Source organism: Mirounga leonina, unplaced genomic scaffold (assembly GCF_011800145.1).
Source record: "Mirounga leonina isolate KUSES-001 unplaced genomic scaffold, KU_Mleo_1.0 Mir_129, whole genome shotgun sequence".
NCBI classification, from domain to species: Eukaryota; Metazoa; Chordata; class Mammalia; order Carnivora; family Phocidae; genus Mirounga; species Mirounga leonina.
The window spans coordinates 22,241,079-22,264,626 of record NW_023270323.1 but is presented as its reverse complement, the minus strand read 5'-3'; the positions used below and the strand labels follow the sequence as shown (position 1 = coordinate 22,264,626).

At 38.4% G+C, this 23,548-nt stretch overlaps 1 pseudogene; it reads right to left on the bottom strand.

Annotated features, from left to right (window-relative positions):
- LOC118010850 overlaps positions 1 to 16,932 on the bottom strand; it is a 36,688-nt pseudogene extending 19,756 nt beyond the window's left edge.
- Positions 16,933 to 23,548: the final 6,616 nt, after the last annotated feature.

Below are 23,548 nucleotides of genomic sequence, written 5' to 3'. Positions count from 1 at the left end.
GGCAAGATGACTTGAGGTTCTTTCTACTCAAAAACTTTGCTTCCCTGGGCTAGGGGATCTAGGTGTAGGCGTTATGGCTTCTCAGACCAACTGGGTAAAGCCCAAGAGGTGTGGAATGGTGTTGGCAGTGAGAGCCGGGTGCCAGGTGGAGAGGTGTGTTGAGGCCAGCACCCCCTCCGCTGGGCTCCCAGACAGGTTTGGTGAGAAGGAGAAGGCTGCTTGTGTAGTAGCTGTCACTGCAGGTTCAAAGGGCTTTACTTCCTATTACATACTCACAGTAAGGACAGACTACAGACTCCTGTCGCTGTTGCTGCCTCGTGATCTGCTCTAAAAAAAACAGACCTTCTCACAAGAAAGGCCCCTTAAGCCTCCATAACTAATGTGGAATGAAGAGGAAAACAAAGATTGGGAGGAAATACCCTGAGTGGGACCTTTGTCCTGGCAATACAGGGCTCAGGTATTCAGAGACAGGTTTGCTGGGGATTTGCCCTGGCAGTTCCTTTCCCCCAAGTCCATTTACCCCCCAGATCACGGTGATAAATATTTTTCTTCCTGCTTTCATTTTTAGGGACAGAGGCTTTGCAGGGCACGGTGGGGGAATTTGTCGAGTAAGAATCAGGCTGATGGATTCTTCTGCTGCTACTTGCGAGCCTTCTGGAGAATGACCGCTGCCTTCCTGGGTAAGCAGTATCTAAAGTGTCTCATCTATTCCCATGTGACTGCTCCTTTATAAGAGCAGAGAGTAGGAGTCAAGTCTTCTGGGCTTCTCAAGGTACAGAGTGTGATTCGAAAGACTTGGAACAACTTTCGAAGTTTCTGTGTTCATGATTTAAAATGCCTTGAGGCCAGTGGTGTGCAGGTAAAGATTTAACTGTCTAAGGGAGCCTTGATTTGTAGCATTTGCTGATTTGTCTGGTATAAATAGTCCCCATCATGGCCCATTTCGGTAACAGGAGGTCCCTGAACTCAGAGGCGGGGAGAGAGGCACACAACCAGCTCCAGCAAGCGAGTCCCACCCTGCTCTAGCACACCGCTGTTGAAAGATATTTCTACTGTCCTCCCCTGCACAAAACTGGGCTAGCCACTTAGCTGAAAGACTGAGTTTCTGAGAAAGAACAAACCCAAATTACTTCTAGGTACTCAGTGGCCTCTGAAGTACTAGGACCCTACTTGCTGCTTCCAGTCATTCTGAATCAGGAGCTGCTTGGCTGAGGTCAAAGGTCACAACCTAGCCACCAGTCACATGAGCTCTTCTTCAGAAACTCCATCTCTACTTGGTTCTGGTCACTGCTGTCATGAGTAATCACTGTTCTTACGCCACTCTAAAATGATTCAGAGGAACTGAGTTGGGTCATAAGGTTGGGGAGAAGGGGAGCCAGCTGCATCTTTATTTGGCATTGTGAGGTTGAGAGTCTTATGGAAGACTCTGAGCTACCATCCACACAGATGGAGGTTCTTCGGTGCCAACTCCAAAAGGGTTATGAGATATAGAAGTCTCACTCTGTACTTATTCAAATGTGGCATTAGGGATCTCAGTATTTGGACAATGTTATGTATTGGCTGTCTCTGGATATATTTTCTTCTTTTCTTTTTAAATTTCAAAGCAAAGTAATAAATGATCACAGACATAAAAATAAAATAATACAGATACCTATAGAGTAAAAGCGAATATTCTTTTCCTTCCCACCTCCAATTACACTCCTCAGAATTAACCATTACTAATAATTTGGCATGTTATCATTCCAGGTTAATTCCTATTCATATTTAAACACAGATTTAGGGCTTTTGTTTCTGTTTTTAATGTGTTTGATAGCGTACAAATGAGAATGTAATATATACAGTTTAAAACTTGTTTTTCAACTAACAAAACATGTAATGGGTGTCTTTTTGATTGGCTCATTCAGCTGTACATAGCTCATTTTAATGCTTAAAATTCCAAGAAATAGCTTGGAAGTGGTGCTATTTAGATTGCTTCATTATTCCCCCTGCTACAAACATGCTGAAGTAGGCTACTTGGTCAGGTGGAGGTAACTGGTTACATCTGGTGGTTCCTTGGGAGACAGATTGCTTGAGTTCAAATCCTGGCCTGCTACCTGTTACCTGCGTGATGTTAAGCAAGGTATTTATTCTCCAAATTTCATAATCTGAAAATTGAGGTTGATAATAATAGCATCTAATGTTGTCATAAAGATTAAGCAGATTAGAATGCGTGCTGAAAACAATGCCCAGCACACAAAAAACACTCACTAAATGTTAGCTTCTGTAATATGTATCTGTACACACTCAGAGTAGCTTCTCAGTTTTCTAGATAACTGGGAGTCAGTCAAAATGCAAACATGGAAAGTTTCTAAGTGGCTCCAGGACTCCCCTGCTTGTGGACATTCCTAGAGCCATACCTAAAGTCTTCATACTTTAGGGGCACCTGGGCAGCTCCAACTCTTGGTTTTTGCTCAGGTCATGATCTAATGAGTCGTGGGATGGAGCCCCAAGTGCTCGGGCTCTGTGCTCAGTGGGGAGTCTGCTTGAAGAGTCTCCCCTTCTGCCCCTACCCCCCACCCCCACATGTGCATGTTTGCTTTCTCTCTCTCTAAAATAAATAAATACATCTTAAAAAAAATAAAGTGTTCACACTTTATCTTTTGATAAACAATGTCAAATTATTCTGAACTGTCAAGGTTGTACCATTTTGAATTCTGATAACAATGTAAATTTGTGCCTCTTGTTAACACCAGAGATTATCAATCTTTTAAAACGTTACCAGTTTGTCAGGAACAAGACAGGAATGTCCACTCTCACCATTACTGTTTAATATAGTACTGGAAGTCTTAGCCTCAGCAATCAGACAACAAAAAGAAATAAAAAGCATCCAAATTGGCAAGGAAGAAGTCAAACTTTCACCATTTGCAGACGACATGATACTCTGTAGGAAACATGAAAGACTCCACAAAAAAATTGATAGAACTAATTCATGAATTCAGCAAAGTTGCAGGATATAAAATTAAATGTGCAGAGAAATCTGTTGCATTTCTATACACCAATAATGAAGCAGCAGAAAATCAAGGAATCAATTCCATTTGTAATTGCACCAAAAACAATACAATACCTAGGAATAAACCTAATGAAAGAGGTAAAAGATCTGTACTCTGAAAACTATAGAACACTTATGAAAAAAATTGAAGAGGACACAAAGAAATGGAAAAGCATTCCATGCTCATGGATCGGAAGAACAAACATTGTTAAAATGTCTATGCTACCCAGAGCAATCTACACATTTAATGCAATCCCTATCAAAATACCACCAGCATTCTTCACAGAGCTAGAACAAAGAATCCTAAGATTGCTATGGAACCACAAAAGACCCCGAATAGCCAAAGGAATGTTGAAAAAGAAAAAGAAAACTGGAGGCATCACAACTCTGGATTTCAAGCTCCATTACAAAGCTGTAGTCATCAAGACAGTATGGTACTGGCATAAAAATAGACACACAGATCAGGGGAACAGAATAGAGAATCCAGAATTGGACCCTCAACTATATGGTCAGCTAATCTTCGACAAAGCAGGAAAGGATATCCAATGGAAAAAAGAGTCTCTTCAACAGTTGGTGCTGGGAAAACTGGACAGAAACTTACAAAAGAATGAAACTGGACCACTTTCTTACACCACACACAAAACTAAATTTGAAATGGATGAAAGACCTGAATGTGAGACAGGAAACCATCAAAATCCTAGAGAACACAGGCAGCAACCTCTTTGACCTTGCCGTAGCAAATTCTTACTAGACATGTTGCCAGAGGCAAGAGAAACAAAGGCAAAAATGAACTAGTGGGACTTCATCAAGATAAAAAGCATTTGCACAGTGAAGGAAATTATAAATTTCCTTCAATAAAACTAAAAGGCAACCTATGGATTAGGAGAGGATATTTGCAAAAGATACATCAGCTAAAGGGTTAGTATCAGAATCTATAAAGAACTTATCAAACTCAACACCCAAAAAACAGTATAATCCAGTTAAGAAATGGGCAGAAGACATGAATAGACATTTTTCCAAAGAAGACATCCAGATGGATAACAGACACATGAAAAAATGCTCAACATCACTCATCATCAGGGAAATACAAATGAAAACCACGATGAGATACCACCTCACACCTGTCAGAACGGCTAAAATTAGCAAGTCAGGAAACAACGGGAGAAAGGGGAGCCCTCTTGCACTGTTGGTGGCAATGCAAACTGGTGCAGCCACTCTGGAGAACAGAATAGTAGTTCTGAGGAAGTTAAAAGTTAAACATAGACCTACCCTACAACCCAGTAATTTCACTACTAGCTATTTACCCAAAGGATACAGATTCAAAGGGGTACATGTACTCCGGTGTTTATAACAGCATTAGCAACAATAGCCAAACTATGGAGAGAGCTCAAATGTCCATTTACCGATGAACGGATAAAGAAGATGTGGTGTATATATACAATGGAATATTACTCGGCCAACAAAAAGAATGAAATCTTGCCATTTGCTAGAGTACATCATGCTAAGTGAAGTAAGTCAGTCAGAGAAAGACAAATACCATATGATCTCACTCATATGTGGAATTTAAGAAAGAAAACAGATGGACATATGGGAAGGGGTGCAAAAAAGGGAGAGAGGGAAATAAACCATAAGAAACTCTTAATTCTAGAGAACAGACTGAGGGTTGATGGAGGTAGGTGGGGGGGTGGGCTAGATGAGTGATGGGTACTAAGGAGGGCACTTGTTGCGATGAGCACTTGGTGTTGTATGTAAGTAATGAATCACTGAATTCTACTCCAGAAACCACTATTGTACTGTATGTTAATTAAGTCAAATTTAAATAAAATAAATAAATGGCAATAATTGTAAAAAAAAATTTCTACCAGTTTGTCATAACATATATCATGAGGCTCGATTCATCCAAAGAAAAAATTCTTTAGGAACTGCAGGTCCTCAAAAGAATCGTGGAGAAAGGGCCAAGGGAAATGGAGATAAGAATCTCTTATGTCCTTTTTACTGGGGGCAGCAATCTTCAGTACTGAGAGGACATATTTCAGCTACTGCACATTTAGCTTTTCTCCAGTTGATGTTTTCAGGTGAGACACCTTTCCCCCCCATTCTTATCTAGAGTCCGTGTGCTCTGTCTAGGGGCACAGACAAGTCGCAGGCGGTTTGGGATGATTTTGCGAGCACGTCTGTATCATGTATCTGCAGGTAGAGGCCATAACACTCAGAGCTGCCTCAGATAGAAGCAACGTGGCATCACCTCTGTCCCCAAAGAACAGAACATTCTCCCAGGTACTCTTTGCTAAGGCAGGTTGGCCAGGTTGTAATTGTCACTCATTGTACCTCCCACATGCGTAACTTTCCACTTCTTTTTTTGTAAAGTGGCATTTGAAGAGTGGGGAGTAAAAAAAAAAAACCGTATTTCCGAGCCTCAGCCTCAGCCAGTATAAACTATGTTCACGGACCTAATCCCATGAGGCAGTGCTGCATTCAAATGCTTTTGGAAGTCGGGCATCACCCAAGAAAGGAGACCGTGCTCTCCTGAGATCAAGGTATTATTTGCAAGGGTAATGTGATCCTTTGCCAAACAGTATAATCTCCTTTCTCATAGTAATGCGGCAATCTCATTCTGGATAACATACAGCCTTAATTAATAAATCAGAAATCACCAAACTGTGGTTCAGAACAACATACCGAGAAATCAGCTGTTGCAGAAGTCATAGAATAGAAAGGGAGAAGGTGAAACTTTTGGACATCCAGTCATATAAAGAGATGTGTTTTCCTGGATACATCACCTAATTACATATGCTGTTAGAGATTGGATTGGAGCTATCTGAGATGTGTACACAGGCAGATAAGCCGTAATCCCACCTGTGAAACGAGCATGTCCAACTGAAGTGGAGATCTTGTAATTATCCCAAATTAATGTAGACAATCCACAGGATATAGCAATAGACAAAAATAAATATATACTCTTTGTGGCTTAGATTATCTGTTAAATACTAGAAGAACTAGTTGGATAACAAATCGACACTTTTACAGCAATAGCATCTGTACGAAACTGGTGACATGAGAGCATGTAATCAAAATAACTCTCCATTTTACACCTTCCAGAACACAAAAAGGAGAACATTGTGCCTTTGGTTCCCACATCTTCCCCAGGTTAATAATAATCGGACTCAATGTCTATTAAAAGTCATTGACTGGTTCATAGGCATACAAGGATTATCCCTATTCTATTCTTTAACATGATTTGCTCAGTGGGAATCAAAAGTCAGAGAGAAGAGCAAATGAATCATTTAAAATAAAAGGAATGTTCTCGCTGATTTGGAAAAATTTATGTCCTTGGAGATCACAGAAAAGTATATTTATTGATAGGATGGTTCAAAGTCAGATTTTAGGTAAAAACACAGAGATTCCTAGTTTTAGGAACAGTTTGAGGAACTTCTTTTTACAGCACAAAGCATCCAATTATCCTGTCTGTTCTCATCAGGCCGTATCTGTTTTTCATCCAAAGTCCCCTTTGAAGTCAACTGTGGCTCAGCAGAAATAAAAGACAAAGTAGGGGGATAAGAATCTAGACTGAGATGAATAGCAGACTCTGCCCCAGCCTCAGGTGTCAGGCAACCAGAAAAAGCTAAAGATCTACCAAAACTCAGCAACAAAAATGTAGGGAATGCCTGAAAAGAACCAGAGGCTGAGCAGGGATTTCCTCAATGGCATAAGGTGTCTTATGCTGATAAACACATCTCGTTGCTATTTAAAAATGTTATCTTTTTTCTGGAGTCACTAAGCATTTAGAGAATGGAGACTAGATTCCTTTCTAGCTTGTATGTGCAGGATTCTAAGTCAGCAACAACGGAAGAAGCTTATATTTCTGCCAAGCACGTGGAAAGCTCCAACCTCTCGTGTGTGGAATTACCTGGGCCTATGAACTCTCTGACTCTCTAAAAAGCAACTGAAAGAAACATTCAAATGAATCCAGCTAATTTCTTTATCTTGCGAGGGTATCTGAAAAGCAAATCAAAACAAAACATTCTCATTTCTCCGCCCATACCTGCCTGCAATTATAACCTGTTGTACCAGGAACTGCTCTGCTTATGTGTAACTCTATCACACATGTGGACACTGAGCTTCTACTCCACGGAGAACTAAAGCTTGGAAAACGCAAAGATATTCATAGATTCAATTTCAGTGCTCTCCCAGGGGCTTCGAGCATAATGCTGAATGCTGGAGATGGAAAACTGCATGAGATCCTCTCTTGTTATAAGTCTACTAGGCGAAACAGAGATTCAGATACTTTGCAGTAAGAAGGCTAGTTAATACCAATGATTATGAGCTATGAAGTAAAAAATAATGATTGGTGTCCACTGGAGAAATGTTCCACCTTCCTTTTCTAAAGACAGAGCCCCCAGTTTTCATGGTTTTTGAATAGTTTTAAATGCTCCCTGCATTTGTGCAAGCTGATTAACCTTTGGGCCGATATGCTTACTCATTTGCAAATCAAATAATTTTAATAATAAACTCTGATTGTTAGAGATGCACACTATTTTAAGATTTAAGGACATAGGGTGGGGACAGAGCAGCCTTCTCAGTGAAATCTTTGGTACAGCCCCCTCTGTTTGACTGAGTTTACCATGTGGGTTAGCCACACAAATACTGGAAACAGAAAGGTATTTCCAATGCAGGGCCCAAAGAACACTGCTCTACTCCTATGAGAAAGTTAGTTGTGGGTACTTACTTTCTCTTAGATGGCCTGCTTTCCATTTAACGCCCTGGGAAGTACAACAGCTGCTTCTCCTTGCCCCTCCAGGCCCTTGGCTCTCCAGCTGCTGCGCGAGGGGGCGTGGCAAACAAGCCGGGGAGATAGGTCCCTGCAGTCGTCCGGTGATTCCCAACCCGGATAAGAGTTAAAGTACACGCACATCTCCCTTGGTATCTTTGGAAACAAAGAACTAACGCACGAAATAAAGACCCTTATGGTGTTTCCGCTTGAAGCAATAGACATATCTTTTATAAAACATTTTTTTTTTTTTGCTATTAAAACCACAATATTACATTCTTGAATTTGTCTCACTTTGTCTCCTCATTTCAGTCTCTGTTGTAATGGAAAACGGTAGATGACACCCACAATTTGGCAAACACTCACTGAGGACCTACTATGTGCCAGGGATGTCTCAGCTATAGATGCCTTCTATAGTTAATTCGGAAAGGTCTTAAGAGGTTTGAGACTAAGGAGGACTCTGTCATCTAGTGTGGGATCAGTAGTTTGGGGCTTGGGAAGGGGTAATGCCAGTGTATTTGCTGAGATTGTTCTTTTGTTCGGGGGAGGGTTTGTTTGTTTGTTTTGCACTCTACTCATGGTGTAATTGGCAAAGTTGAGACAAGTTTCCTACCTTAAAGCAGTTTATAGTCAAGCAGTCTAAAAACATGTTTGTGCCCTTATTCATCTGTTCATTTATTTTTTCATCCACGGAAGATTTCATGTTTATCTATTATAAAAGAAATGAAATACAAACTATTAAAAGAAGGGAGAAGAAAATTCATTTTGCGCAAAAAAACAGAAGACACGCTGTTTTCCCAGGAAAAATATATAATCGAGTTGAACATTAACTAGACCATATATATATGATATATGTAACATACATATATATATGATATATATATGATATATGTAACATACATATATATATGATATATATATGAAACAAGTGGAGAAAATATCCATGAGTTCTAAGGAATATTGAATGTAGGAGAAATTGATGTGGGGCAGATTGTATTTTTATTGTTTAATAGGAGTGTTATCTTGCCCACAAGAGATCCTTCAATGTTCACACTTCTCGTGTAGGACAGAAGTATCAAGGTGATGAACACTACACAATTATAAAGATAAAAGCCCACAGGTGTACTGATAAATTGTGTGTATTGTCATAAATATTTTGTGAAATCAGTTACTGATCATCTTTATTCTTCTTTTCCTTTGTGCTTTGTGAACACATTGTTCTTTACCTGCTTTCCTTGGTCTTTACATTTCTCCCTAATGTAAACAAAAAACACTCATTGTTAACATGCATGTTGATAAATGTCAACTATTGTGCCTAAAACACGGAAGGATTAGGTGAAGAGAGCCCCAAGCCAGCTGGTGTTCAGCATTATATGTGCAGCCAAGCTTCTCCATAGTTTATTCTTACTGCGTTGCATTAAGTCTTCTTAAATGATTTTCCATGTCCTTCTTGACAAAAAGTGGAAAAATGCCGAGCTGTGAAAACATAGCTCTTCGAAACCTTGGTCTGACTTTGTCCCCAGCCCTCTGCAGATGTAATAAACGAAATTCTGCCCTTACTGTCTAATTGCTAGATTCCTCAGTTTATATATTCTTAAAGGATCTTGAGTACACAGTGCTTTTTAAATAGAGGTCCATCGGCGAACCATGAGAGACGATGGACTCTGAAAAACAAACTGAGGGTTCTAGAGGGGAGGGGGGTGGGAGGATGGGTTAGCCTGGTGGTGGGTATTGAGGAGGGCACATTCTGCATGGAGCACTGGGTGTTATGCACAAACAATGAATCATGGAACACCACTACATCTAAAACTAATGATGTAATGTATGGGGATTAACATAAGAATAAAAAAAACCATCTTAGAAACAAACAAACAAAAAAAATAGAGGTCCATGGGAAGGAAAGCCTCTAAATAGCATTTTCAACTTACATGTGTGCCTTTTATTGAATATTAAAGTTTTGCTAGGGGCACCTGGGTGGCTCAGTCCATGAAGTGTCTGCCTTCGGCTTAGGTCATGATCCCAGGGTCCTGGGATCTAGTCCTGCGTTGGGCTCTGCTCAGAGGGGAGCCTGCTTCCCCCTCTCCCTCTGCCTGCCACTCACCCTGCTTGTGGTCTCTCTCTGTGTCAAATAAATAAATAAAATCTTTAAAAAAATTTAAAAAATAAAGTTCTGCTGACTACATATCTTTTACACACTCTACTTCTCACTTTTTTCAATCAGTGTTTGTATTAAGTCCCTGTAATACATTTTGATTTGATTCCTGAAATAACCAACCATTGGCATCTGATTTGTTTTCTTTCCAAAATTAGTTACATGATATTTTTTGCGGAAAAAAAATGCAGTATTAAAATTTCATAGCTTAGATAGCAGAAGTGCATAGTGGAAATTCCTGGAAAACTAGATATGACTGAGTGGCATATATGAATTGAAGGATAAGCAAATATTCCATCTCTTGGAAATGTTTATTTCTGAGACTGGACTTTAAAATTGCATCTGAAGATATGCATCAGAGGCCGAGACGTGCATGAACGTAGAGCTGCTGCTTCTGAAAGATCATTTGGGTTACAACTATGTCACTAACCTGAAATTAAACAAGGATTTTTTTTTAAACCATATCTTTATAGCCAGGAAAGATTGGATTGGGGAGTCTTCATCTTTTTTTCTTGCTGGTCCTGATGGAGCTTCTCTTTTTTACTTTACTTTCTGGCTATCTTCCAAGAAAGCATGTTCACAGGCGCCTGGGTTGCTCGGTCTGTTAGTAGGCGTCTGCCTTCGGCTCAGGTCATGATCTCAGGGTCCTGGGAGCGAGCCCCACATCGGGCTCCCTGCTCTGCGGGAAGCCTGCTTCTCCCTCTCCCTCTGCCTGCCGCTCTGCCTGCTAGTGTTCTGTCTCTCTCTCTGTCAAATAAATAAACAAAATCTTTAAAAAAAAAAAAAAAAGAAAGAAAAAAGAAAGCATGTTCATGTTGCTCTTTCTTTGCTAGATTTAGTTTGGAGTCACATTTGCACCTGGCAGTCACTGAGTTTCTATTTGTACTGCTCAACATATGAAGCCGTATCCATCCTCCATCCACTCATTCAGTCAGTCAATCATTTATTCATTATTTGTCCATTCATTCCACAAACATTTATTAAGGGAGTTGGATTTCCCAGCATTGAACTAAATGCTGAGCTTATAAAGATAAATAAATTGTCAAAGATAGGACCTTGGGATTTTTTTAATTTCTTTCTTTTCTTTCAAATGTTTTAGAATTTTAGATGGATTATCTACTTTTACTATTTAACATTTTATGTCTCATTTGGCTATGTAATTCCAAACATTACACTTCATATTGACTTATTTTCGTAACTACCTTAAGATTTGAACCTATAAGATATTTAACGTCTCCGAAAGATGGGTATTTAAAGGCTGCCTAACAATGACTGGCTTTGAGTTACATGATCTCATTAAATTCTCACAACACTCAAGTGAAATAGAGACCATTCTTACCCTTATTTATTATCTGCATTATCTCTACTTTATAGATGAGAAGCAGAAATTCGGGGAGGTTAATTAGGACAAAAAGGTGGAAGAAGGAGGAGTTTGCCTTTTTTTCCTGCTTCCCTGTTTGAGCTGAAACATCTCATCTCATCTTCTGTCGTTAGACTGGAACTTACACCATGGGTTCCCCTGCTTCTCAGGCCTTTGAACCTTGGACTGAATTGGGCTGAATTATACCTCCAGCTTTCCCGGGTCTCCAGCTTGCAGACAGCAGATCTTAGGACTTCTCAGCCTACATAATTGTATGAGACAATTCCTCAAAATAAGTCTCCTTTTATATAATAGGTAAAAATATTATTTAATATATGTATAGATTTATTATATAAAATTTATATAATATAAATATACAAATTTAATATATAAAATTATATAAATATATATCTATAAAATTCTGTTCTGTTTCCCTGGAGAACCCTGAACTCTGATTAATACAAATGAACAAAACAGGCACTCAACATAATTTTTTACTTTTGTTGAGTAGAATGAGTGAATGACACATGGGGTATTTTAAAACCATTTAGATAATTTGATAATTCCCTCAAGGTGTAATCTTTATTTGGTCCCAACCTTAGATCTCTTAGTTCTTGTTTCATTATCCTTAGTTTTCCTAGAACCACAAAATCCACCACAAATCTGTTTTCCATAATTTAACAATGAAAACGTGTTTTGAAGTACACTGTTAGAAAAATAGTGTTTCAATACAATGGGAAGCATCTTTATTGTTGTACTTAAGATTCTCTCAGCCAGCCTCAAAGTGGCTTAACATTCCAGATCAAACCTATAACCGTGTTTGTTCAGACTTCAGAACTCAACAGTAACCTCCATGTATCCCACTAATCCAATTCTTTTATTCTTTTATGACAAGAACAATTGAATACAACAGAAAATGGTTAATACCAATGTAGAGAAGATTTGTACAATGATAGATTTTTCCTTAAAAAATCTCTGTGTATTGGGTTTGAAAATAGGAAAAACGGGTCATTTTTCTGTAAGTTGTGATTACCACTGCCAAATCCATGCTCTGTGCAACAAATAGAAACTGTGATGGTTGTGTGAAGTTATAAGGAGAAGAAATAAGTGATTGCACCTAAGTACAGAAATTGTTCCTAAAAAGCAGAAGAAATACATCGGAATCAAACCTTTTAAAAAATAAACATAAGGACAGCCAGAGGATCCCATTTCAGAGATTTAAAAACTTTGTAACCCAATGGGTAATTACATTAGAAAACTAAAAAAGAACAGTAGAACCTGGTAATCACATAAGAATCTATATTCTTACATAGTTTTATGATTTCCAGGCAATCGTGAGTACATCACACCTCTGTAATCCTATCGCTGAAAGTCAAACTATTCTTAGGATGTGCTATAATCTGTCTTTAAAAATAGCTCTATATTAATATTCTAACTGACAAAATTCATACAGAGTTCACCAGAAGGCCTCCCTAAAAATCTCTTGGACTTGAGCAAGGACATTGGCTTAAAATAAAGGTATTCTCCCTCCAGATTTGAGTTTTTTGATATCTGGAGTTGGGCAGTCATCAGGCATCCTTCTACTAGATAGGGAAAAAAGGTTAAACTCATTTTTATTTGACTCTGGTATAAATAAAATGTTTATTATCTGCTTAAAGTTTGTTTTACTCTGTTCCATTTGGTAAAATAGTTGTAGGACTCGGTGTAGTGGGGTTACAGTCTTCCGTGCCCTGCAGCTCTGTCTGGGAAAGCATGAGATCAGGGTCCTGGCTGTGCTTGAGGTCTGCAGAGTGAGGACAAGCAGTGAGAGAGGGATTGCAGCTGTGGCATGAAGCGAACAGGATACACAGCTTTGGGCAATAGGAGAGAGACAGACAGATAGATAGAGATAGAGAGACATAGAGATTGAGAAATAAGGCTGAGTCCATTTAGGAATACCTGAGTTGAAGCCCCTGGCAGGTAGGGTACCAGAAAAAGAGAGTCAGTGTGGGCATCTTTTTTCTTCTACCTGAAACTATTTCTTTCTCCTTGTCTCTCATGTTCTCCCTCCTTCCTCTTCTAAACAGAGGTGCTCTACTCATCCTTTCTTTCCTTCTCTTTCCCTCACTTCCCTTCCCTTTCAGACCATCCCCCGTGGCAAGCCTGTCTAGTCCCATTGCTTCAAGGACCCCATCCATATGGATAGTTACCCAATCTCTACCTCCAGCACATACCTCACTCCTTGGAGATAGCCCTGCATTTTTCTGACTTCTCCATCTGGATCCCAGCAGCCCTTCCAAGTCAGTGTGTCCAAAACCATCTTGAGATAGTTTGTGCAATCCACTTTGCATTATTTCTACAGGTGTGGATGTCTTCTCTTCCCTAGGACCATCAACTCCTTGTAAGATCTGAATCAGATTCATTGTTGGATTCCCTTCAATACCAGGCTTAACGTTCTGCATTTTGATGATGAGTGAATTACTCTAAGTTCAATGTACCCCTAAAAGATAAGTCATAGGGTAGAAATCAAGAGTTCACTTCACATGGAAATGTTTGCCATAGGAATTAGGACTTAAGAGATCCCTTCATGAAAATGATTTACTAAATTCTACTCTTAATAATAATAGCCAGTGTTTATTTTGTTAGTTTCTCTATGCAACAATATCCCTGCAAGGCTAATAAAATTGTCTTCATTTTACACATGTAAAAACTGTGGCTCGGAGATGCCACGTAGCTTGCTACAATCACTGAGGTGTAGACTTATTTTGCAGGAGCCCTGACTGTTACAAAGCTCTTCCCATCTCCATTACCCTAGGACGCATACTCAGCCATTCTCACCAAGCTTCTGTTCTGAGAGAATATAGTTCAATTAAGGTTGAATCATTTTTGTGTTTCCAGGAATGAGTATCTGTGCTCTTCTTCAGCATACAGTGAACTCAACCATTGTATATTCTGTCCTCAGAGTTTATAATTTCCATACCTATCAGCAGTCATTTCTCCTATAATTCACATGTTACCTTATGATATTTCACATAAACTTACAATCGATGGCATCTTAAAAGGCAACTGGAAAATTTCTGTGGGATTTTCTTTTGCAGAGTTACTCTTACACTCACATGAAGAGCTTCAAGTTGATGATCCACAAAATCCAGATGAAGTGCCTGTGGATTGTTCATCTTTGTGGTTTAGAAGAAATAGAGCCTGCGATACCCCACATGTTTAGGGAGGCAAACGCATTAGACTCTTTCCAGCAGCACTGTTTACCTGGCCTTCATGAGAAGCTGACTGAAATTAATTTGTAAAGTCACAAATGTTGATAAACACTTCATGAAAGGGAACAAACATGAAATGAGGTGACCTCAGGAGAATAATCATTGATCTCTTTGACGCAAGCTTTTAGAGTAGTGCTGTCTAGTCAACACACAGTGAGAGCCACCTATATAATTTTAAATGTACTTTACTGCCACACTGTAAAAAGTAAAAAGAAACAGGTGAAACTATTTTGGATAATGGGATTTATTTAACTCAATATATCTAAATTACCATTTAACATGTAATCAATATAAAATTATTAATGAGATATTTTACATTCTTTTTTTCATACTGGGTCTTTGAAATCGGGTGTGTATTTCATACTTAACGGACATGTCAATTCCGATCAACCACATTCCAGGTGTTCCACAGCCACACATGGCTAGTGGCTAATTTCAAAACCACTTGACAGTAAAAGAATAGATAGACTAGATTCTATTCTTGTTTCCTGCCCAGAATAACACTTGCCTTCAGTCTCTGGGCTTTGCTCTAACCATTCTCCTTTTCAGCTTTGGGGTCTCTGTGGGATTGCACCAGATTCCAGAAGTCACATAATCAGTAGCTTCCTTCACAGGCCAAGTCACATGAAAATTTGATCCAACTGATGATCAGATCCATCTTGGGACCAGTTTCACATTTCTGTTAAAGTAATAAATGTGACGATATGTTTCCTGACAGTAGTTTTTTAAATGCTAGAAGAACTGGAAAATTTCTATGGGATTTTCTTTTGTCAGAGTTACTCTGACAAAACCGAAAACCTGCTCCAGCATTACCTGAAGATTATGACTGGTAAAAACTTGATGAAGGCATCATGATATTCTAAGCAAGTAAATAATTTTCTTGCAGCAAAATGGTTTGTGGGTTTAGCCTATTCATCACCTAAAAAGCTAACATGTTTTTTGTATGCAGAGGAGTGACTCATTACCACCCTCCACATAATAATTGCACACCTTAAAAGCATTATTAGCTTGCATTATGTGTTTCACACCTATATAATCATTGATATAAAAAGCAAAGGGTCTCAATAGTCCAAAGTCTAAGATTCTTACATGAATCTTATTTTCTCATCTAGAAAAAAGTAGAGACAGTATTTCTCCTGTAATTATTCTAAAGCAGTAGAAAGGCACAAAGAAGAAATGACCCATTATTAGTCTGTGTCTGGTAAACAAAAGAATATGAAGGCCATTCGCTCTGTGTGGAGAAGTGGACTGCATTGGCTGTCCTACCCAAACAGAGGACTCAGACACACAGCACTCATGCTCGCTAGAGATTCCAGGGCCAGTGGAGGTTTAAGAGGTTCATTTATCATCCAATGAGATGGATTAAAAATGGCAAGAAATTTAAATGTTTTTCCTCCATATGAGGTACTGGTGGTCCATTTCAAAGCGTGGACATTGGCTAAACCCTAGTCAGCTGACCCTCGGCCTTTCTCCTCCTCCTTTCCAACCCTGTAGTCTCTCTTTCATTCTGCTCTTTATATCTGCACACCCCTACTGTTTTGTGGGAATGCATGAAGCATGCTGTTCTCATCCTCTCTTTTCTCTCCTCCTCTCTTTATCATTATTCTTAATAACCATGGTGTCCTGAACGTTTACTTTGTAGAAAACCCAGTACTAGGCATTGTTCGTGTAGCGTCTTATTTAAGCCATCTAACATTTGGTGGTGAACATTTATTTATAGCTCCAGCTGAGGGCAGAGGAAGTGAAGACTCTGAGACGCAACCTATGCAAAGTCAAACAGCTTAGGAAGTGGCAGATTTGGGATATAAACCAAGTGTTGTTTGACTCCAAAGCCTATGTTGGTAACTTTTGTATTACATCACCAGGATCCTCTCCTTCCACTCAATCAGTGCTTTTAAATACATGAATATAAACAATGAAGGAACCCTACAAATACATACAGTGGTTCACTTGGTCTCCTTGGTGCCACTTTGGGACAGCACAGACAGTATGGGGACTAACAGGGATCTCAGACCCAGTCCCAAGAGATGTGTCAGATGGCGAGGAGCACCAACTCTTAGTGTGTTCAGCTCATCCGGACGCTGGGGCCTGAAGCACTAGAAGGAGGCAGTGATATCCTCTCATCCATCCGATGAAGACTGTTAGAACCAAGATGACACAGACTTCGTCTAATCCTTCAGCTGTAGGACCTTGACTTTCTACAGGTCCTAAGTAGGAATGAACCATGACTGCAGAATGTTGCCACTAAACAATTTTTAATAGCCCCATAATGCTATTATGCTACTTTAGCAACTGCCCAAAAAAACAGTGACCTAGCCTGGCAACCACTTGTCCTACCTACCTCTTCCGCTTCTCTTCTTCAACTGCTCCCATCGTCTGTCTGTCCTTTCCACTTATTCTCATTCTAGACCTCCACTGGGAGTTCTGCTCCAGCGGAAGCTCTCTAACCATCTATATATCCCTGCCAACATGACTAAAGTTATCCCAACGCTTCTAATGACTCAACCTTACCACTGTCTACCCTTGCCCCTACCGAGCTATGCCTCTGCTCACTTTCATTTCTTGTCTATAATATTTTACATTCCATGTGTGTTCCTCTTCACTGGATGAGATAATATTTAGGGGAAGGTGTGAAAGAATTCACTGCAGTGCATTAAGGCCTTAGAAGGGAAGAAGGAAGATTCCCCCAGGTGTGCTAACTGAAGTCCATCTCCTCTCCCTGCCAATTCTGGAAGAATAGCTCTCTTTATGCTCATCATTTCATTGTTAGTCGTGGCATGCAAAAGAGTACCTATAATGGACAATGGGAAACGATGCGATGCATTTACTTTTTCATTTAGGCACTTTTACTTTTCTAGTCCCACTTTCTGCTGTGCCCCAACTCTTGATGCATGGACTGATGACCCCAAGGGACCCATGTTTCCTCAGAAACGCTCTGCCATCATAGCACCAGCCACCTATGCATGCAACTCCCTATTCCTGAAGTGCTATCTTTCCTCTAGGTTTATTTGATTAATTTATTTTCATGCTTCAAGACCCATCTCAGGTGCCCTCTCTACCAGGTAGCTTTCCCTGGTTAACTGAGGCTGTGAAGTAAGTTAACCAATACCCATTTCTTTAAGTAGAGATGCCAATTAACTTGAAATTACCTATGGGTGCACCTATCTTTGTCTTTCGATTGTAAGTTTCTAGATGGCACAGAAGATGTCTTTATTTTTGTACTATCAGAAACTTGAACAGTGCCTAACACACGGTTTGCACTCAATAAATATTTTTTAAATTTTACCTAAACTGCATGCCCTGATCTGTAATCTGTTCCTGAGCATCATATTTCTAACGTAAACTCCCAACTTTTAAAAGACAAGAAATGACATTGTCTAGTAGTTGGTTCAGGCCATCCAAAGGCACAATTTAACTCTATGGTAATTATAATGCTGATAACAGAATACATAACTTATGTCGTTTTTGTTTTTTTTTTTAACCTTATCCTTTCATATGAGAAATGTATATCAAATCCCTTTTATTTTTGCCACTAGCCAGGGTGACACAATGAAGGAGGGAATGGAGCCTTCACCTTCTTAGACCCTAGAATTTAACTGGAGACAGATAATTAAACAAGCAATTGCCACACAGTATGGAAAGTTCTAAGTGTTGGGATTGCGCCCAGCAGGGCACCTAAATCAAGATAAGTTAATATCCTGCTATAAAAATTGGCAACTTGGAATAGAAAACGGCATATTTACTATAGTCAAGCTGTTTGACTGGGGTTGAAAATTCTGGCTCATTCATTTAATTATGAGCTTAGGAAAACTTCTTAATCACTCTGAGCATCAATTTCTAACTTTGCAAAGTCCACCTTATAAATTGGTTGTTAGGTAAAATAATTTGTATTTATAATTAGGAAGCAAACAACCAATTTGAGTTCAAAAATAGGTATTTCCAATCTTGTAAATGTGGAGGTCTTGGCATCGGTGTTTGCTCCAAAAGAAATTGAACTAGATATCCCAAAAAGATCTAGACTAGCTGTACTCTTAATCTTTGGATGGAACTAGAACAGAGTCAATTCAATGACTTTTCTCATTTTCTCACATACGTCTCCAATAAAAAAAATAGTCTTAGTTCAGGAAGTAACATATCCAGTTTCATTTGTAGTCAAACTACATCTAAAATTAAAACATTTCCCCCCTCTCAATTTAGGCTTATTGCAACATGCAGTGTAGAAAGAGGTATGGTAAGATGCTTCTCTCTTTGCCCATATATCGATGTTTCTCTTTCTGCAGGTGTTCTGACCTTGGGTTAGTACAGGTGTGGGGATCTAGGACTGGTGCTCTCTGGGCCCAGGAGGTATTTAGGGCTGGCATGTTTCTCTCATGAGGTGCCTTGAGGAGAAGCTCTACTTTACTGGATATCTATCAACTTCAATTCCTCTGAGCTATGAAAAGGCATCTTTCTCTAGCTTGTTTCTAGCTTGACTTATTCTTAACTTCGAAGCATCCAGTAGCTACACCTACTGATTCTTTTTATGAAAATTACCCTGCTTTCCTAAGTGGTTCCTCTTGGCAGGATCCAAGTAATCCCATCCTTGTCTTGCACCTAGCCCACATCATGCGCTTGGTATACACTCATGTATGCTTTATTTCAACACCTCCTGTATGACCAGAATAACCATCTCTTCCTTCACTCTGAATTTATAAATATGACATCAGTCCACTGTATCACACACATTCTTAGAAATACACATCAAGCTCTCTTGTCATGTTAGAGCTCTTTTCTTTAGGGTTTAGTTGAATGAAAAAATCTTCCCCTCTTCCACGAAATAGGGAGTAGACTCAGCACATCAATACTCTCTTAAAAATGCTTTCCTATTGGGATACCTGGGTGGCTCAGATGGTTAAGTGTCTGCCTTCCTCTCAGGTCATGATCCCAGGGTCCTGGGACCTGGGTAGAGGGAGCTTCTCCCTCTACTGCTCCCCCTGCTTGTGCTCTCTCTCTCTGTCAAATAAATAAATAAAATCTTGAAAAAAGTGCTCTCTTATTGTCCAGCTCCTAACCTTATATCCTTAAGGTATGAGAGAAGTTTAAACCAGTTACATTCACCTCCTTTGCAGATACTGCAGAATGGTTTCACATCTTATTTTTAAAAGAATGTGGCACCTATTGCTTGCTCAAAACTGAGACTAAAATATCTCTATTTTTCATATCTATTACACATCTATTACATATGTTCAGAGCAGATTGAATTGATAAGGAAAAGCAGTTAGAGAAAAGGAATTATTTAGTTATAGAAGTAAAGTTCACCAGGAAGATATAACAATTCTAAACATGAATATTTCTAATAGTGCAATCTCAAAATATAAAGCAAATAGTTAAAACAATTAAAAGTAGAAACTGATAAATCTGTGGTTACACTAGGCAATTTTTACATATCTTTCTGAGTAATTGATAGGTTATGAGTCCAAAAATGTCTATAGGGATATAGAATATGTAAACACAATTAAAAATTCAATCTGCTGGAAATATGGAGAATGCTAAACCCAGAAATTATTCTCCTTAAAAACACATTGCTAATGTTTAAAAGTTGACCATGTTACTACTCATAAAACCAGTTACAATAAATACCAAAGAATCAAAATTATGCAAAATATACACTCTGATGAAATTGCAATTCAGATAATGATAAAGCAACTATTAAGTTATATATATTTGGGGATTTAAATATACTTCTAAATAACTCATAAATTGAAAAAGAAATTCTAATAGAAATCAGAACATATGCAGAATCAAATGATACTAGTATCCAAAATACCATGGGCCAAGCGTTAAAAAACTAACTTTACAACCTAAAAAGCTACACAGAGTAATCCAAATGATAGAAAAAGATGAAATGTTTCCTAAATGATTTTATTAACATAATCTTGAAACCAAAACCAGAAATTGACACTTTGAGGAAAGTGAGGAAAGAAGTTTAGAGGCTAATCTCTCTCATGAACGCCCCAAACAGAATACTAGCTTATAAAAGTATAAAATAAGTTACAACCAAACTGAGTTTATTTATACTAAAAATGCAAGTATAGTTTACACTGAAAAGCGTTCATTGAATGGATGCATTCACTCCTTTAATAGATTAAAGGTTAACCAAGGAATGGATGAAGGGGATCAAAAGATAAAAAGAAAAGAAATGTGGCTAATGTAAAACAGACAGAAATTTTGAATGACATTCAAATACTGGCTCTCTCTCTCTCTATATATATATGTATATATATATATGCTCATATATATGAAATAGGTATATAATATACACAAAAACACTGATGCATACTTACAATTTCTAAAATAAAAATACCATATCTTAAAAAAATTAAAATCATATTATTTTAAGAAAAACAGAAAAGCATTTGATAAAATTCAACATTTTAAATGATAATAACTTAGCCAACTAAAACATAGAAATTTTTTTAAAAAGAAAGACAAATTATGGTAAATACCCTTCCAGATTGCAAGACCTGTGAAAATACGGCATTTAAAACAAGTGGTACCCAAATGGGGGAAGAAACAATAGACTAGTGGAACAGAATGAAGAACTGAACTAAATGACCATTGGCATATGACAATTTTTGAGGCAGTATTGGAGATCTGAGGAGAATAATAAACTATTTAATAAATGATGTTTGGAATTTGGGTTTTCCAAAAAGAGATAAAGTAAAATTAGAGTATTACTCTAATATGAATCATAAGAAATCTATTATAGGTGGATTAAAATCTATATGTGAAAAGCACAACTCAAAAGTTTTAGAAGAAAATATGGTAGAAAACGTTTATAATATTTTATATCTATTTTAAACAAAATATAAAGAGAAAACATAACTAGAAAAATTTATTGATGATATTGCATTAAAATAAAAACTTTTGTGCTTCAAAATACATAATTTTCAAAAAAAGGGAAAAAGTAAACCCCTAGTCTAAGAGAAGTTATGTGCAATATATTTAATCAACAAAGGGTTCATACCCAGAAATATAAAGAACACACAAAAATCAATAAGCAAAAGAAAAAAAAAACTAAGAAATAAGCAAAAAATATGAATGGGAAACTCAATAGAAGGGAGACTCAAGTAGCTAATAAACATAAAAATATATTCAGTTAAATAATAGTATGGTACCATTTCACATCTATGACACTGATAAATAATAAAAGATTTGAGAAATGCTGAGGACTGGTTTGGTTTCTAGAAGATCCAATAAATCACCCTTGTGTACTCTGCTATACTTAGTCGATAAACTCAGTATTCAAGAAGATGGAAAAGAAAATACTGCCTTTATGGGTGATTGTGGGAGATTGAATTATAATTTCCCAATTATTTGCTTCTTCCTTATGACAGGATTATATGTTCCTGTTGATTGTTAAATGAGCTCTTACATCGTGTGGGAAGAGTATACGTCCGTACCTTACTGACTTTGGGCACAGGCCTAGGGCATGCTTTGACTAATGGGATGGAAGCAGATGTGATATTTGTTATTTTTGAGAAGAAGCTTAAGTTGAATTGTGTAGTTTGCCCTCACCTGTTAGAACAGCATGTGTCGGATAAGGGTTACTACAACTGCCTGAGTCTCTGCACTAAGAAGACACATGGAGCCAACAGCCCCGAGTCAAGCGCAGCAGAGCTAAGCCAAGGTACCACTGGCCTGCTTCTCTTATGTAACATGAGCAAGAAATAAATATTTGTGGTTGTTAACCACTGATATATTGGCATTGTTTGGTGCCACAGAAAAAGCCACCTAATACACTGATAAAGCTGAATGGTATTCTCCAATGCGACCTAGTGTTCAAGCTATCCTTCACCAACCAGGCAGCTCAGGCCACCTTCTTGGGGAGGGACAAAGAATAACTGGCCAGCTGTGCCCAGGCAAATCCCTTCTCGTGGAAACCAGAAAAGTTAGGAACAAATAGTCATCCATAACATACCCTAATCATGGCTATTCTACTTGGGGAAATAAGGGAGCAATCTGGTAGGGCAGTCCTCTTTCCATCTTCATGGGGTCTCTTCCTCAATACCAACCATTCTTCCTTTGTGTATTCTCCCCAAAACCTCCATAGTCAGTGTTGAACTGACTCAGAGCAATCACTAATTAAATTAACTTCAATGTTATGTCCTGCCTGGCAGTATCTTTACCCTTTTTTCTATTTTGTATCCCAAATTATGCCAATCATGTTGTCCAATATAGATTATTAATCAATTAATGAATAAGAATTGAGATATTCTATTAATAAAATGTCACCCCAAATTTAAATGTCCAAAATTTGAATATAACTCTCCTTTTTTCTGTCAAATTCTGAGGGAGAAACTCAAGTTCAAAATTATAGTTTCAAAGACTTGTATGTCCAAAACAATGAAAACCAGAACTCAGGTTACACTGCCTTTTGATTTAAATATGAAAATAAAGTTCGAATTTTCTTTCTTCTATCACTGCTAATATAGTGGGATTCTTATTATACTTGATTCAAAGATCAGCCAGGTGGTTGGCTCTTCATGCCAGAGATTCAGCCCGGCAGACCTAATAACAGAGTTCTCAACTACACACTTACTAGCCTTTTTCAGCAAGTGGAGTCAGGCTACTCAGTCAGCCACTCCCTGGTGAATGGCATCAAGCTATAAGGATGAGCCATTAAGTGGGGTATTATTGCTTTTAGTGAGGAGGTCATCCCCCCTCACTTCCTTCTAGAATCACTATCCTTCCTCCTTTGCCCGGTTTGAATGAGGAATGAGTCTATCATCTCCAGCTGGAGGTGCTACCATCCCAAGGCAATGTCTGCAGCCTTATTCTCTGGAAGGTGCTAAGCCAGCTCACACATAGTCCATGCTCAATGCCTTGGAAACACCAGGTGTCAGCTTCCAGATTAAAGATCTGGCTAGAGACTCCTGGGAAATTGTTATGTAAAATGTCACAGCACAAGCAAAATGAGCCAGAAGATATTTGTGTTCAAGAATAAGAT